The sequence below is a fragment of the Miniopterus schreibersii genome (genome assembly GCF_964146895.1).
Source record: "Miniopterus schreibersii genome assembly, chromosome: 13".
NCBI classification, from domain to species: Eukaryota; Metazoa; Chordata; class Mammalia; order Chiroptera; family Miniopteridae; genus Miniopterus; species Miniopterus schreibersii.
The window spans coordinates 18457122-18473919 of NC_138113.1; the positions used below are offsets into that span (position 1 = coordinate 18457122).

Below are 16798 nucleotides of genomic sequence, written 5' to 3' on the forward strand. Positions count from 1 at the left end.
AGGTGATGACCACGGGGGCAAGACCGCTTTGGAGGGTTGCTTCAGAAATGCTTCGCTGATACCCTTAGGCGTCACACCCTCTGACCGCTGGTACTCCCTAATGCCTGCTGGCTCCTGAGAAACCAGGTCTCATCAGACCTGTTAGGGATAAAATAAAGGTAATCAAACAATAGTCAAGCATACGACTTATGGTTAACTTCTTCGTACATTTTTATCTTTTCAAAAATCCTTTTGTGTACAGTACGATTGCGTATTTGCTAAATTCCCGAAGAAGTTTACTGGGAGTATCTACTGACTAAAAGATGTTGGAATATGAACATATATTCACCTATACAAGTAGCCTTTCAATTGTCGAATTTTTAATTATTTTAAAGCATCAGTAATATGAGCATATTACTTAAGTTGCTGCCCAATGAATATTTATGATTGGATTTCTTCTAGATGGATCTACCTTAAGGCTCTGGTATCTTGAGAATTAAACCACTGACTACATGTTATCCCCTGACCAAGGATCCTGCTTCTGCCTGTTCAAGGCACTTGCTGGGGGCCCAGAGCGCAGGCCTTCCTTCTGCTTGTCCGCGTTTGGAGAATTGTTTGGCCTCTCTAAGCTAAACATGGGGATAATTAGCCCAGGATTCAGGTAAGCAGACCTAACAAACTATCCCAAACAGGAACCAGTTCTGCTTTCTTTCTCTGCCTTTTGAATGCTGGAATGCCAAATTCTCAGGATTCTCAGAACTGAATGCTGCACAAGACCCGTTCTAATGGTTTCACTGTTTTGTTTGCTAGGATTATCATCTGTGCAGATAACTTTGCATTTGCATCACTAATAGACTTCTTTCAAAGGGAAAAGACATTTCAGTAGGGCTGGGACAGTCTTTAAAGTTTTGTTTGTTCCATTTTGGCAGGACCAAGCTAGTCCACTTGAAAAGAGATGGACTTTCACGTAAGGGTCTGATTTACCATATGGGTTTCAACATAAATCAAAGGGTTTGTACAATTAACTCCTCACAAAGAATAAAATATTTTGTTCTTTGTAATATTTATATGCAGCCAAATCCGATGTTTTTTTTAAATTCTATTCTAACACTCACTTTGCTAGAAGTAATACTAATGATCACACTTTCTTTGAATCAGAGAAATAGCTTCCCTCTTCTATGATTAGAAGCATCCTTAGAAATTATCTAATCTTTTCAAATAAAAAACTACTTCTACAGCATCTCTCTTGGATTTACCCCTGTTTGAATACAGCAGATCCATCGATTCGCTCAGTGTAGTTTTGTTATGACATTGATGAGATGCCATAGGAACTTTTGTTTACAGCCATTAGCCTGTGGTAAAATTGGTTTCATTGTATGTATGTCGTTTCACCACAATTCTAAAACCTATGGACACATTAAGTGCCTAAGGACTTACCGTATCTTCAGTGAAAGGAAACTCACTGACGCAGTCCCCCTTTCCAAAGCAATTTGTCTCATGAGATAGTGCTAGTGAATGATCATTATAATAATAGAAAAATAGTGATATCTAACATACCAAGTGCTTACAAGGTTCCAGGAACTGAGTCAACTACTTTCCACATATTATCTCATTTAATTCTCATAACAACTTGATGATTTAAGTATTATTATCTGCATTTTTTCAGATTGAGGTGCTCAAGGTAAAACAGCAGACTGGAATTTGAACAGAGGTTGTGTGACACGAAAGCCAGACTCCTAGCCACTAGTCTGTACTCTGCTTTGCAGTATATACTTTTTAACATTTCTCTTATGCTAAGTGGTATAGAATACAGAGAAGAAAAGCCATGGCCCTGGCCCTCAAGGAGTTTGCAGTCTCACAAAACTGTGAGAAGCCCAGAGGAGGGACATTAATATAGACAGGAAGGTATAGAAATGATACTAAAGCTAAATTTTGAAGAATGCATTGGAATTAGCCAGACAAATGAGGAGGTGCTATACCCCAGGCTGGTCACTTACCCGCAGCCCCTTAAAACACCCACCTATGTAAGCATCGCGCAGGAGGGAGCACATAAAGGCTAAAATGGGCAGGAATAAATTAGTTGCCAACATTTTCAAACCACTCTTCAATAAGCCTCTCTCTCAGAGGTCTGTGGCTTAGGGACTCCTTGGTCTCCGCACCAGCTCTCCATTTCATAGCCACCATTCGTATCCAGCATAACCGCCGCTCACTTTCAGTACATCATGAGCTCTGGGGAAGAAATACGGAGCAAGCCCTAGCTCAGAAGAGACAACCACTAGGGCATCCACCAGGGGAAGAGAGAGAATCAGGCACAGACATGTATGTGAAACAATATGGCAGAGGGTTCCAGGAGGTTATATAGCCTAGCCTAGCACAGCTCTGGGTCAGGCTACCTGGATTTAGATCTTGTCTCTGTCACCTTACAGAATGACCTCAGGAAATTATTTCAAACTGTCATAAAGAGTCAAAAAGAAAGTACATGTAAAAGACAGTAGTGCCTGGCACCACAGTAAACGAACAAAGTATTAATTACTATTATTTTTAATATTTTAGAATGTTTTAAAGGGCGGGTGGGGATGGAGATATGGTTTAGGAAGCAAATGCAATAACGTATATAAGAAACCCTGAATTAAGGCTGGAGATGCTGAGGAAGGAGAGAAGTGAAAAGAATGCAGGAGGTAATTGGAAGATGGGATTAACAGGTTTGAGGAAGCAGGCAGAGACTTGGGTGACTTGCAGGCTTCTGGCTTACATAATTGGGAGGATCCCCCAAAGGTGGTAACATTTGCCATCATAAAAGGAACTGGGGTTTTTTGGGGGATGGTTTTAGCGCTGGATCAAAGTCGATGATTCTCTTTGTACCTGTTAAGTTTGATGTGTGGAAATGTGAAATTAATGATAAATATGTAGGGTTGACACTCGGAAAAGATTTCAGGGCTAATATTAACATTTTATGAGCCATAGTTCAGAAATATTTTTCGAGCATCTATCATGTGCCAAACTATATTAGGTTCTGGTGATACAATAGGGCATGGTCCCTGAACTCAAGGGTACAGATAATTCCTTTACAGTGAGATAAATACTGGGATGCAGGGAAGCAGAGCCAGGAGATGTTAAATGCTTCTTGCTAATTGGCTCTTTTTTAAACCAATACATATTTTTTAATTTTCTTTAAACTAATATTCTTAAAAGCATGTACTCAGTATTTATTTACAGGTGAGATGGAGCTCTGCATGGGGAGTGGGTGGAGATGAAAGTCCTGGGGCATCAGCTCTCAGTTTCCTCTGTGTTATTCTGAGCAATTCAGCTCTGCTCCCAGATTTGCATACCTCCTAGTACAGTGTTTCTCAATGGAGGTTCTATTAGCATTTTGGGACTGTCCTCATGCATTATAACCTCCCTGCCCCACCCCCACCCCCATCAAGACGACTCCCAGCCATACTGGCATCAACAACAAAAATGGCCGCACATATTTCCAAATGCTTGGGGTGGGGTTGGGGGTGGGGGACCCGATTGAGGATGTTTGCCTGTTGTATCCCTTGGGAGAACTATGACCCACATGTAACTATTTACCATAGTATTCCTTTCTATCTCATGTGGTATATATATCAAGAGAAGTTCTGATATGTAAAACATTGTTCCTTTTATTACATTTTTAATATTTAGCACCGTCATGTTTAACCATCCTCTGTAGATTCTACTTGCCCTTTAGCAGGAGTTGCTGGGATTACATAGGAGGGCACTGAATCTAGTCTTAGCAGGTTATAGAAATCTTCACAGAGGAAGGGACCTCTAAGTTGAGAATGAAAAGACAATAGAGAATTAGCCAGGGAAGAAGGCATACTGCATACTATGGGTATAAATGTTACATTCGAAGAAATGAAAGGTGCTGTGTTTGGGGTGAATAACAGATGAGGCTAGAGTGGTAAACAGGGACCAGTCCATGAAGGGGCATGTAAATCATGTTAAATAATTTAAATTTCTTATTGAGAACTAAAGGGAGCTGTTGATGGGTTTTCAGCACAGGAGTAGTGTGATCTTTGCTCCTTAGGAATGTCCAATTACCTGCAGCATGCAGAATGAATTGGAGACTGATGGCAAGAAAGGAGATGAGATGGGAGAATAGTTAGCAGACCTTGCGATGGTCCAGGTGAGAGAAAATGATGGCCTGAATTCACATATAGAGTTGGCATCAACATTCAGTAATGGCAGTACTTGAACCTGTAGGTTGAGATGAATTCTCATAGGGAAGGAGAACAGGCAGAAAATGGTTTCCTACAGAACCCCAACATTTAGCGTATGAGCAAAGGCAGAGCATCCAGCAAAAGAGGCTAGGAAGGTGGCACCCAATATGGTATGTGGAAAGGAAATGGTGTGGCTGCCATAGGAGCATACCACTCAGGACTTCCTTCAAGGAAGCACCTGCTCTGAAGAGTGTAATTAACTGAAAACCTCCAGCCACCATGCCTTTGGGATTCATCACAGCATTCTTGCAGAGGTCTCCATCTCCCCAAAGGCTCCTAGCCAGTGACTGAGCACTGTCAGCCATTCTTAATGCAATTCCCTCTAATGGGCAGTCTTTGCTCTGGGCTCCCCATTGGCCTGACTGAGCCTTTCTCAGAGCTGCCCTGCAGAAGGTGAGATCTTGCAAAGATGAGTTAGACAAGAACCTAGAACCTTATACAGAGAGACAAGAACCTCCTATTTTCTAGAGAAGCCAGGATTTCAAGGGGGGCTCTTTGACCTGCACTATAGGTACCTGATATCCTTTTAGACACAATCCTTGAGCATACAAGCTATGTGAAAAAATGCACAACAAAATATTGAAGAATTGTAAGGAAATGCAGGCTGGGGAAGAGATAGACTGAGTGATGCTGTTGTAATATTTTTAATGAAACTCTGATTGTATTTATCTGTCACCCCAAGATAGATTAGAGCATAGTATTTCCCTGGTTCCCTTTCATATAACATACAGCCTAAAATTCTCCTTAGATGCCCTCAATTAAAGGGTATTGCCCTGTACCTTAGTTCCAAGTCCAGAGTGTCGCCACTGCTGAGCCAGACCAACTTGGTCCAGAACAAATATAGTTAATACACTGTTTCCAGTGTAGATGTTCCCCAGAGTGTAATTACTGGCCTTTTATTTAGAAGCTTTATTCTAGTTACTCTTACTCCCTTAGGAGGACTCCAACCCCCATTCCCAACAAAACCTGTACTAAAGCAACTAACCCATAGATCTAGAATGTTTATCTCTTTGGTGGGGGGAAAAATCCACTAATTCAGTTTAAACCTGGATTGGAGTTTTTCTTGGTCAAAGCACACCAAAAAACCCCACAGAAGCTCAGTTGAGTAATTCAAGTAATGTTCCAGGAGTTTTTTGTTACCCTTTACCCTCTGCTCACAGCTCAAGGTGGATGTGAAAGTAACTCATTTCTCAGACTGACCCAGATCTCTGCCCAGGAAGCAGATCCATTTGCTGGGTCCTAACTCAGGGCAAAACCTATCTGGATCAAGGCATGTCTCTCTTTTTTTTTTAAATATATATATATCTTTATTGATTTCAGAGAGAGGAAAGGAGAGGGAGAAAGAGATAGAAACATCAATGATGAGAGAGTCATCGATCGGCTGCAGCCCGCAACCCAGGCATGTGCCTTGGCTGGGAATCGAACCCCGATCGCCTGGATCCTAGGTCGACTCTCAACTGCTGAGCCACACCCGGCTGGGCAAGGCATGTCTCTTCTTGGTATCAGAGCCAAAGCTTCAGCCTGGAGTCTGATTATCTGGGTTACTTAAAGATACTTTTTAAAAATATATGTTTAAATTAGTACTCATGTGGTAGTAGAAACTTTCCTGGCTGAGCGTCTGATACCATCAGAATGGTCTAAACATGTGTTGGAATACTTGTTCTTATCTTAAAAGGAACAGAAGGAAGGAAATTCATGAAAATTTCCTGCTGCTTTGTATTTTATTTACAAATGGCTGAGTTCCTATTTGAAATTTGTGAATAGCCCTTTTTAAACGTAAGTGTGGAGCTGCATACAGGCAGTTTCTCCCTTTCTCAACGTCAGAACTGTTAACTGGGCACCAGTATCTGAAAATGTTTGTATGAATTTTTAATGCCTAAAAGTATAACATATTGCTGATGCTAGTATTTAAGGTTTAAGTATCCTGTCCCCTAAAGAGAGCATTCTCCGGCCACTCCAGATAAACCCAGAGCACCATGTCTGCAAATCTGAATGCAGTCTGTTTTCTGCTATGCAGTGCAAGCTTCTTAATTAGTCTCTCTGGCCCAGTTCCCTTCCTCTTCTGATAATACCACACCTGGCCAATAAACACGCTCCCAATATGCCAACAATGGAAATATGCAAGTCCCGAGGTGAAGCTAAATTTGGAATGAATGTGGGTTCACCTTTAGGCCTGTTGAGTTTGAGAAGATGAAAGGGCATTAAGGAGGAGCCATTGCAAGGATCGCGACAGATTTAGAAAGTGCAAGAGAGGTTTAGATCATGATGTAAATTTGTGTCATAGAAATAAAGATGGTAGAATCATGATATTTCTAAGTGAGAGTCTGAGCATGTAGCGCAATGGTAAACAACCTTTTTTTTTTTTTTTTTTTAACAAGGGCCACTTAAAGGGAGCAGAAAATGTTTATTGATCTCATTTTTTAAATATTAAAAATGAAAATAATGTTACTGACTTCATAACAAGAACATTTTCACATTTGTATCTCATTTTATATTTGGAATGAGTCCTTGAAGTGTTATCATCCATAACTTACAGGGGGGGACATCAAAGCTTAGAAACTGATCAAGGTTGGTAATTAGTTCCAGTCAACTTCACATTTCCTGAGATTCGCTCACTGAGTTTCAAGTTATACTAGATACTGTGGATGCAAACGTGACTAAAATGTGCACCCAGTCCTCAGCCACTACACCATTCCTTTCTTTGCTCTTCTCCAGATGATGGATATGCTCTCTCAGCTTGGGCTGGGCCGGTTCCTAGTGAGATCCAAAGCAGAGTGTCACCCGCACAGACCGCTGGTGTACAGGAAAAAGGGACTTCAGCGTATCCTGGCAGCTATGCGCCAATGACGCGTAGTCACCATCTTGCAAAGGAAAGATGTGGGAGCTCTTGAACAGTACTGTGTGGAGAACAAATTACCGCAACCACACTGGAAGGCAATTTAGCAATATCTATTAAAACTAAAGATATCCTTATCTTACAATCTAACAATTCCGTTTTTCCATATATCTGTACCCAAGAAACTCTCTCCCGTGCATAAGAAGACATGTAAATGAATGTTCATTGAAGTATGGTCTGTGGGAAATAGTTCAAAACAACCTAAGTGTTCATCCACCTGAGAATGGATACGTCAGTTGTTGCATGATTGCACAGTGGAATACTATGTCATAGTTAACATAGGTGAACTGGCCTGGCCGGAGAGCTCAGCTGGTCGGGGCATCATCCTGATAGGTCAAGGTTGGGGATTAGACCCTAGGTCAGGGTACATGTAAGAAACAACCGATGAATGCGTAATTAAGTAGAACAACAAATCATCTCTCTCCCCTCCCTCCCTCCCTCCCTCCCTCCCTCCCTCCCTCCCTCCCTCCCTCCCTCCCTCCCTCCCTCCCTCCCTCCCCCCTGCCCTTCCCTCTTTCTCTCCCTCCCCCCATCTCCCCCTCTGTCTCTCCCTCTCTCCCTCTCTCTCCCTCCCTCCCTTCCCCCTTCTCCCTCCCTTCCTCTCTCTCTAAAATCAATAAATAAATAAAATTTAAAAGACCTAGAGCTGGAACTAGAATATTTACATGTAAATCTCAAAAAGTAAAATATTGAGTGGAAAATAAAGTGGCAGAAGATACACAGAGTGTGCTGCCATTTACATTAAGTTTAAACACATGAAATAATACTACCTATTTCCATGTACGATAAACATTTTTAAATATTCATGGTAATAATAAGCTTCAAGTTCAGGATAGATGTTACCTCTGCTGAAGAATAGTGATGGAGTACACAGAAGCCTTTAGCCAAATCTGTATTACTGTGTGTGTTTTTAAACTAGGTATGAAGCAAATATGGCAAAAAGTAAATATTTGACAAAGCTGGGTGGGGAAGAAAAGTTTGTTAAATTGTTTTCTATAATCTGTGTGCTTGTATATACGAGCCTTAGACCCTGGAATGCTGGGATTTTCTTGAGTTTTCTTTCCGCAGGATTTTTTTTCTTCCCTTTCCCTGTGTTGGAATTCCACCCATTCTTTGATATCGAGCTCAAGTTTCACTACTTTATTGAGAATTTCACTGACAATCTTGTCAGTCCATACTCTGCTCTTTTCTAAACCGTGTTAGGTCTATGAAGTTCTCTTATACATTCTGTTTGTATGACCATACGTTTTTCATGTTGTTATTTAAATATATATATTGCCTGGCATTAATATTTGACTGTACACAAACCTTGTCTCTCCAATTATATTGTAAGAGCCTTAAGAGCAGGGACATCTTAAACTTTTTTAATTTTTCCCCAGTGCTCAGTGGAGCCTAATTGGATACTTATTAAAGAAAAGTAATTATAAGCCTTCCTACAAAACCTTTACAAAGAAAGTTGAAAATACTAGTTTGAGCTACATTTGCTTTTATTTTCCCAGAGAGAGAATACTAATGAGCTGTGAAATGACCAAAAATCAAGCAGCAGAAGGGAAAAGAAGATATAACTGGTTTGTGTATTACACATTCTGGGTAATCAGCTCTTGAGTGATTAAGTGTGGAAGATCTCTTATGGGGAAAAGCAGATTTTAACATTTCATTTTATGGCTATGGAATTGTTCTATAGGTCATTTCCAGTTTTCAGGCGATCCTAGGCCACACTTACAAAATAGGTTGGAAAAACATTTCCTCTTATGACACAGTATAATCACGTACAACCACACCTTATCATTCTGCCTTCAGAATTTATTGGACTAGACATGGGAATGGTGGTCCAAGGAAACGAAAAAAAGTTGTTCCACCTGTGGAATAAAAGGGTTTTGAAGAAAAAAAATTACTTTGAATTCAATATACGCTTAGTCTGTCATATAAAAAATACTGGGGCCCTAGACAGTGTGGCTGAGTTGGTTGGGTATCATCGCATGCACAAAAGGTCGGCAGTGCGATTCCGGGTCAGGGCACATGCCCAGGTTTCAAGCTCCATCCCCGGTAGGGGGCATGCAGGAGGCAGCCGATTGATACTCCTCTCATATCAATGTTCCTCTCCCTCCCTCTCCTTTTCTCTCTCTCTAAAAATCAATTTTAAAAAGTCTTTTAAAAAAGTGCTGGGTACTTCAGGTAACCACTTTACCTGGAACCTCAGAGTAATAGGTTAGTCTACACTAGTTCAGGGTGACACCTAAGGAGCATAGGAAATGGCCAGAGGTCTGGGCTGCATTGCCTCTCCTCAGAATGGAAAGTTGAGTTTCAAAGAATGAGAGATTTAGGAGTCAGTACGGTTACTTTTTAGCATAAGCAGCAGCTGCTATGGTTTAGGTAAAAAGTACCATCATTTTACCCCTGGAGAGTTTTCTAATGGACCTTCATCATGTTTTATTAAACTAGGCCACTATCTCGTGGTTCTTTGGCCTAAGTGCCACAACACTCAAAGTACAGTTCCCTAAATTAAACCTTACCTACATCTGCGTTTATGCCTGCATTTTTAACTTGGAAGTGTACCTCAGGGAGGTTGCAGCTCTAAAATTATGACCTCTCTCTCTCTATGTTGTTTGTGTCCTGGCAGAGAAAACTAAAGACAAAAGTTTCTTGCAGTTTGGTAAGATATCATACATTCCCTCATGTTCACCTCTTTTGTAGGTGTTAATATTGAAGCAAAACCCTAAAGCAGAGTGACCAGAGTATTTCTATAGTAACGATGAGCCTTCTCATTGGTCTCTGCAATTTTGAATTTTCCTGAATAAAGAGAAGCAGGAAAAAGGCTGTTATATGGCAGCTTCTACAAGAGCTGAATATATGCTCAACCCATGAGCCAGCAATTGCAGTTCTATTTGTAGCAGCCAAAATTTGGAAACAACCAAAATGCCCATCAATATAATACACATAGTATCAATGCAATACAAATAAATTATGTGTATCTGTACAATGCATCACTACACAGCAATGATAATGAATGAACTGCTACATGGATGAAGCTTATAAACAATGGTGAGTGACAGAATCCATATACAAAAGGGTACATTTATGTAAAATTCAAAAACAGAAGAGATTAAATTACAGTGGTAGAAGTCAGGATTGTGGCTCTCTGACAGGAGGTAGTCATTGGGTGGGAGTTTAAGTGGGGGGCTTTTAAAGTGCAAATAGTCCTTCTTGATCTTCCTAGTGGCTACGCGAGTGTGTTCAGTTTGTGAAAATTCATTGAAATTCTACCCTCATGATTTGCTCTATTTCTTATGTATGTTATATTTAATAAAAGGTTTATTTTAAAAGTTAAAATCACACGAATACCCAAATAACAGCCATAGTACAGAATACAACTTATAACCAAGTAAATTCTACTCATCTGAATTTGCCCAATCTAAAAATACCATATAAATAAAAATCCAAACATACAAAATTACTTGTAGCATAAAAGCATCTTTCACTTTACAAGGCAACACATCAAATGCATTAAAGGAAAATGGATAACACCATAGCAGATCCATTTTTCAATTTTGTAAATTTATCCCAAGGAAAGAAGTAACAAGCACAAAGCTTGCTGTGAAAATGTTCACTTTAAACATTATGTCTGCTAGCAAAACACTAAGATCAACCTAAATATCTAACCCCCAGATCAAGATTTAATAAATTATGGGTATATCAGTACAAGATCATAACGTGCATTTTAAAATGATAAATAAAAGAAACACTAAAAATTTTTGCAGGTGCGATGGAAAGTGGAAAAATCTAAGTGTAAGGTGATATGCACACCATGATTCTAAATATGTAAAAGTAAACCAGTAGGTCCTAAGAAAAAACAAAAAGCTGTTGTGTTGGAGTGATAGATTAATGGATTTTTTTTTGAGGGGGCAAACCTCTCCCACTCCTCCATAAATATTCTTTATTAGTATTTGGATCAGTTAGAATTCTTTTGTTGCAAGCAAGAGAAACTAGCTTAGCTAGAAAAGATTTACGGAGCCACATAGGAGTAGCTTGCAGAATCAAAGGCAATACTAAGTGCCCAACAGGAAAGAAGAGGAACCAGGAAGGTTACAGAAGTGTCAGAAACAAACATTTTCTAACCAACTATCTAGGATTCTGCTTTCTGAGGGCTAGTTTTAAATATCTGTCGTCTCTTTGTGCTCTTACTCAAGATTCAATTTACTGAAAGAGAAAATTATGATTATCCTAGCCTGAGCCAAGTTTCCACCTTGTCCTGTGATTGGCAACCACGTTAGAACAACCTGGAGTTGGAGAAGGACGCTTTCCTAAGGGAGAGAGGTAGTGTTCTTACCAGAACAGGGAGCAGGAGCATGCTGGGGGCATCGAAATAACAGTTCCATGGTTTCTGTTTCCCCTGTGAAGGATGGGCACTGTTATCTGCTGAGGCCTACTGGGTGAGCGCGGAGGCTGGGTGCCATGTGGGTAGGGAGCTCTGAGGAGTATGGAGATTTTTTCTGAAAATAGTCTAAAATAAAGGATGAAAAACAAACCAGAAAAAAAAAAAAAAGCTGCTTAGGCAAAAAGAAATGATTGCCAGGCTACTCTGAGGACCCAGGTGAGCTGCAGGGCAACACCAATGAGTGGCTGAGAGTCGATTCAGACGATCAGAGCCCAAGTGAGGAATCCCTAAAAGAGAGGAGGCAAGCTAGTCTCGTAATAAGAAGGCGCCTAGGTTCTTCTGAGAAGAGAGTCATATAAATGAAAAATAGAAAAACATCCTCCTGTGAGTCATAGGCCTCGTTTTCACCAGCTCCCTGGTCCTGCTTATTTCCCTTTGATGTTTACAAAGGGACATGTGATTCTAAGGGGGAACGGTGAAAGCTGTAATAAACCAAGGACGCGGAGAAGGAGCCCAAGGGAGGGAAGGGACAGCGCCCACCCAGCTGGGAGGAACCGGGGAAAGGGCTTCTTCAAGGTCTTCATGGATCAGCCCTGCCTGGCACGGAAACTCCCTGCAGGGATCAGACAACTGATTGTCTTCACTGCCTACCCTCAGCACCCAGAACCGAGCCTGGGGCAGCCTGTGTGCCAAATAGACGTTTGGTGGATGAATGAAGCCCACAGTACACTCACTGGCGGTTTAGACAACTGAGTGCACGAAAGTCTCCTTTTTATATTTCTTCCCCTCCTTTATAAAAAGTTTTCAAACAGCCTTTGGTCCTGCTGGGCCTTTTCAAAAGACAGACAGCCCTCCTGCTGCTCCGGAGGACCCACCGCCCGCGCCCGCCGCCCCCGTCCCGGCCGTGCTGACTCTGCTCCTGTTGGAAAGGGAGGCACCGCTTGCTGTGCAAGGAACCTGCGTAGGAAACGGTGCAATCTGGGCTGTTCTTCGTCCTTCTAATCTCATTCCCTAAATTGAAGAAAGAGACATTTAAGGAATCTTAGGAATATGAAACTTCTCTGAAATGCTCTTTATTGAGCTGCGCTTGGAAGCAGCCAAAATCCTGAAGGGCTGTCCAGGCAGCCAAGAAGAAAAGAAGCTGAAAAAGAACTTGAACAATCCTCGCCAAACTCTGAAAGAAAGAAAAAAAAGTATCCAAAGCAGCTGCTATTTTTTCCTTCCCGGGACAGTTTGCCTTTCCCCTAGTTGGGTTTAATTATTACGAGATTGTTTGAGACTCTTTGGGGGTAGCAGAGGAGAAAGGAGGAGGGACTGCAGGGTTTAGGAAGTAGTGCGATGTGGTCAGCTGTACCCTGTAAGCTGTAGGGTTTACACAGCTGGTTTTTACGTGCCAGCTTCTCCTTTTCAGACGCCACTGACTGGCAAGTAAGGTTTCTATTCATGGCACTCTTTTTAGGAGGCTGTTCACAGCATTTGGGTGCCCCTTCCCAATTCAATCTCTCTTTGTCGTCTATGGATCGTCTTTCCAGGGCCTCCTCCACGGGGTGAAGGGCCACTTTGTTCTGCCGTGCAATTAATTACCCAGAAAGAGTGCAAGGAGAAGTGGACATAGTCTGCCAGATGGGCAAGAACACTTGACTGCACTGAAAAATTTCCAGCAATGGTATCCCCGGCCCGCCCGTTTGCTGTGAGCAGTGCACAAAATCGACAAGCATTTCCTCTGAATTTTCCACCTCCTCACTGACAGGAGGCAGCCCACGGTGTGGCCATGGGCTTGCGCCCTCCTCGCCGCAGTGAAGTAACTGTTCCTTAACTGAGCTGATCAGAGAAAGGAACTGAAGCTGATTTGACCATGGTCTGCCTGGGCGAGTGTTGGCCGGGACGGAGGCACAGAGTTGCTGTGCCCGGCCTGGCCTGGGGCACAGTCAGCTGAGTCACCGCCTCACCAGGAATGCAGCTAGTCTGGAATGTAGCGCAGGGGCCAGATGCCGGACCCGGGGCAGGACTTTACAAGAGGGAAGGGCTTTTTCCAAGTCAGAGTGATTATCTGCATTCATAAAGCTGCAAGAGATCTTTAAAAAAGAAATCACACGTTAGAGGTAAATTAAAATTTTTTCTTTCTACCCCTCCTCCCACCTCAGGTTCTTTATTTGGGCAACCACTGGTTGCCATGTGGAGTGTATCTTTTTATCTTTTCAGGTTCTTAAATATTTGTATTATTTATTGTAATGTATTTGTGTACATATGCATGTGTATAGGTGTGTACACACACAGATTTGGAGAGAAAATGGTATCATAAAGTCTGGATGGTTCTTCAACTTGCTTTCTTGTTTTGAAAAATTTGATGTAACTTTTTAAATTTGAGGTTCTTCCTTTTGAATTTAACCATGTCTCAGAGCTTTTTCTGTCAGTGTGTTCTCATTCTTTCCAATGGCTGCATACTCTTGCAGAACTCAGATGCATCACTGTTTATTTAACTGTCCCTCTTTTGAAGATCTAGGTTGCTCTAAGTTTTTAGGTTGCTCTGAGTTTTTACTACTACAAATAGTACTTCGGTGAGCAACCTGGTACCAGCTTCCTTTGTGTCCATACGTAAGTATTTCTCTAGGGTGGATGTGGAGATGTGAGATTGCTGAGTCAAAAGATAGAAGCGGCTACAGTTGGAAGGACTTGACCAGGTTATGTTCCCAGCAATGGTATAAGAGAGCGCCTCTTTTTCAACACCTATGCCAACACTTGATATCAGTCTTTCTTATCTATTCCCATTCAAATATGTGAAAAAATGATGCCCCTTTGTTTTTATTTGCATTTCCCCCCAAACTGGTGAGATTGAAAATCTTTTCAAATGTTTGCCATTCCTGTTTCCTTTTTTTTGAATTGCCTGTTCATAGTCTTTGCCCATTTTTCTATTTTGTTTGTCTTTTTCCTCAGGACCTATAAGGGCAAGTCCTTTGCTCTAAATGTTACAGTGTTCTTGTCCTCTCCACCACTGGAATTTTAATCTCATTTAGAGTTTCTTTTGTTGAATAAAGTTTTGATAAAGTAAAGCTTATTAATCTTCTTCAATCTTTTTCTTTATGGCTTTTGCATTTGGTGTATTATTTCAAACCTTTCCTACCCCCAAGGTCATAAGCCTGGTCTTCTATATATTTTCTGTTAATAGTTTGCTAGTACGTTTTTTCCTCTCTCCTAAATCTATCTAGATTTGAAGAGTTTATTCTTTCCCTTTTTGTTTTATAATCCTATCTTTATAACACACTAAACCTCATTTCTGGGTTCTCTCTTCTTTCCCACTGAACTGTTGATCAGTTCTTGTTGTATTGGAAATGTACTGAATCTATGAGTAATTTGGGGACAATTATTATCTTGACAACATTAAGTCCTACTCTTCAGGTCTTTGTCCAGGTTTTATAGCTTTTTCTTGTAGTTCGTATACATATCTTATTAGTTGTGTGTTAGTGGTTTTTTGATGGCTATTTTCTAATTTTTGTTGCTATTGTGAATGAAATCTTTTTTATCACACTTTCTATTTTTAAAACGATTGGCTTATTGACTTTTTTTTTTTTTTTTTTTGCATGTTGAACTTGCATCATTGGTTCTAACAGTTTTTCAGTTGATTTTCTTGGATTTTCTAGGGAGCTGATCACACGATCTGCGCATAGCAACAGCCATGTTTCTTCAAGAGCTGTTCACCACACCGTAGTCAAACCTCTTTCAATATTTCCAATATTCAAGCCCCTGATTTATTTTCTTTGATCTTATAACTTTCCTCTCCAGTTTCTGTGAATCGTTCTCCATATGGTGGCTTTTGTTTCGAGGTCTCTATCTTAGCATCAGTTTCCCCCTCCCCCCCTGCTTCTCTCCCTTCCTTCCTGTGCCCCTCCAGGCTCAGCCTGCCTTATCTTGTAGTTTTGGGGTTATCTCCATCTTGTTTCCAGGACTCCCAGGCCGGACCTTGGTCTTATGCTATAGTATTGTAGGTCCAATTCCTTCTCCAGGGTTACGTTCTGGCTGTGAGACTGACTCTTCCACTCTCCTAGTCATGCAGATTTGTACAAGCCTGTGGCCCTGGGCAGCTCTTTTCAAGGGGGCCCTAGCCCAGCCCATGATTTCAGGTGAGTCTTCTGCCTCCCATGGGGGGATGTGTGTGGTCTGTGAAAAGTCAAAGTTGCTGCGAGCCAGGGAGAGGGAAAATAAGAGGCTGGACAGAAAAGCCTTGTAACCAAGTTAAGGACTACCATTTGGGATGTCACAGGAGCATTGGAAGTAGGGGTGGAGTCACCTGACTGCATCTGTGGTCCGATTTTCAGCTTGGGCCGGCATCTTTCAGCAAGCAGGACTCAGGGGAGTGAGGAATGGCTATGGGTTGGGGTTCTAATGAGGTTGTGATTGCTTCTCCGGGCTGCTTCCTTGGAACTGCTTGCGACACCCAGATTGCTGAACAGGGAGCCTCTAGGGAAGGAGTACGGGGGCAGCCCTCAGAAAACAGGCTCCTGAGATAGTCGGAATGTGTTTGCCAGGTGGCTTGGGTGGGGCCGGCTCAAGGTTTAGACCAGAGGAACTAGCGTCGCAGCTGGGAAGATGACTGCATGGGTTATCACACCTAAAAGTGGTTTCGTAGATGAAAATGAGAACGTGAGTCACGCTGAGACCTCAGCCCCCTGGTTTCACTGCTCTCTTGTGAAATTCACGTGGGTCCTTCAGGGATCCTCTGAAATGCCAGCTTCTCTCTCAAGTGTTTCCTTCAGCCCCCCCCCCCCCGAAGGTGTCTCTTTTTCTTTAGAAACTCTGTAACTTGTGGTTTACAAGTATTTTACAGCCTCGTATTCCTTCCCCCTGACGTATAATATCTCTGAAGATCGCCTCGCTTATCTTTGTATCTCCAACATTACCTGACACTCTGCTCTGTATACACTCCCTACTGCAGAAAGAATAATTGAACTGAATCCTACAGGATTTAATAAATAAAAACCTTAAATAATGAAACAGTTCAAGGAATTTGAATATTTCAAAGCTCCATCCGTACAAAGCCTGAATAATTCATGCAAATATTTGAAGAAAAGAACAAAAGCTTATCTAATAATTCAATACACTGCTCTTTATTTTGGTCCATAAAAGGGGATCTCGTGCTTAATTTTGGTGGTAAGCTCAGCTCCAGAAGCTTTGAAATGCAGATTAGATTAATTACATCACGATTATATTTGAAAACTGAAAGGAAGCATTTTCCAAAAGGCATATTCCAAATTTATGCCTTTTCAAAGGAAGTGTCATTTGGAGAAAAACTGAATCGCACCATGAAAT

General features: G+C 41.5%; 1 long non-coding RNA gene across 2 annotated transcripts in view; it reads left to right on the plus strand.

Moving 5' to 3' along the window:
• Positions 1-16798, plus strand: part of LOC308566701 — a 115293-nt gene that overhangs the window by 796 nt on the left and 97699 nt on the right. For both annotated transcript variants that reach the window (XR_014000219.1, XR_014000220.1), the window contains exon 2: positions 442-640. This is a non-coding gene — a long non-coding RNA (uncharacterized lncRNA). The remainder of the gene's footprint in view (positions 1-441; positions 641-16798) is intronic.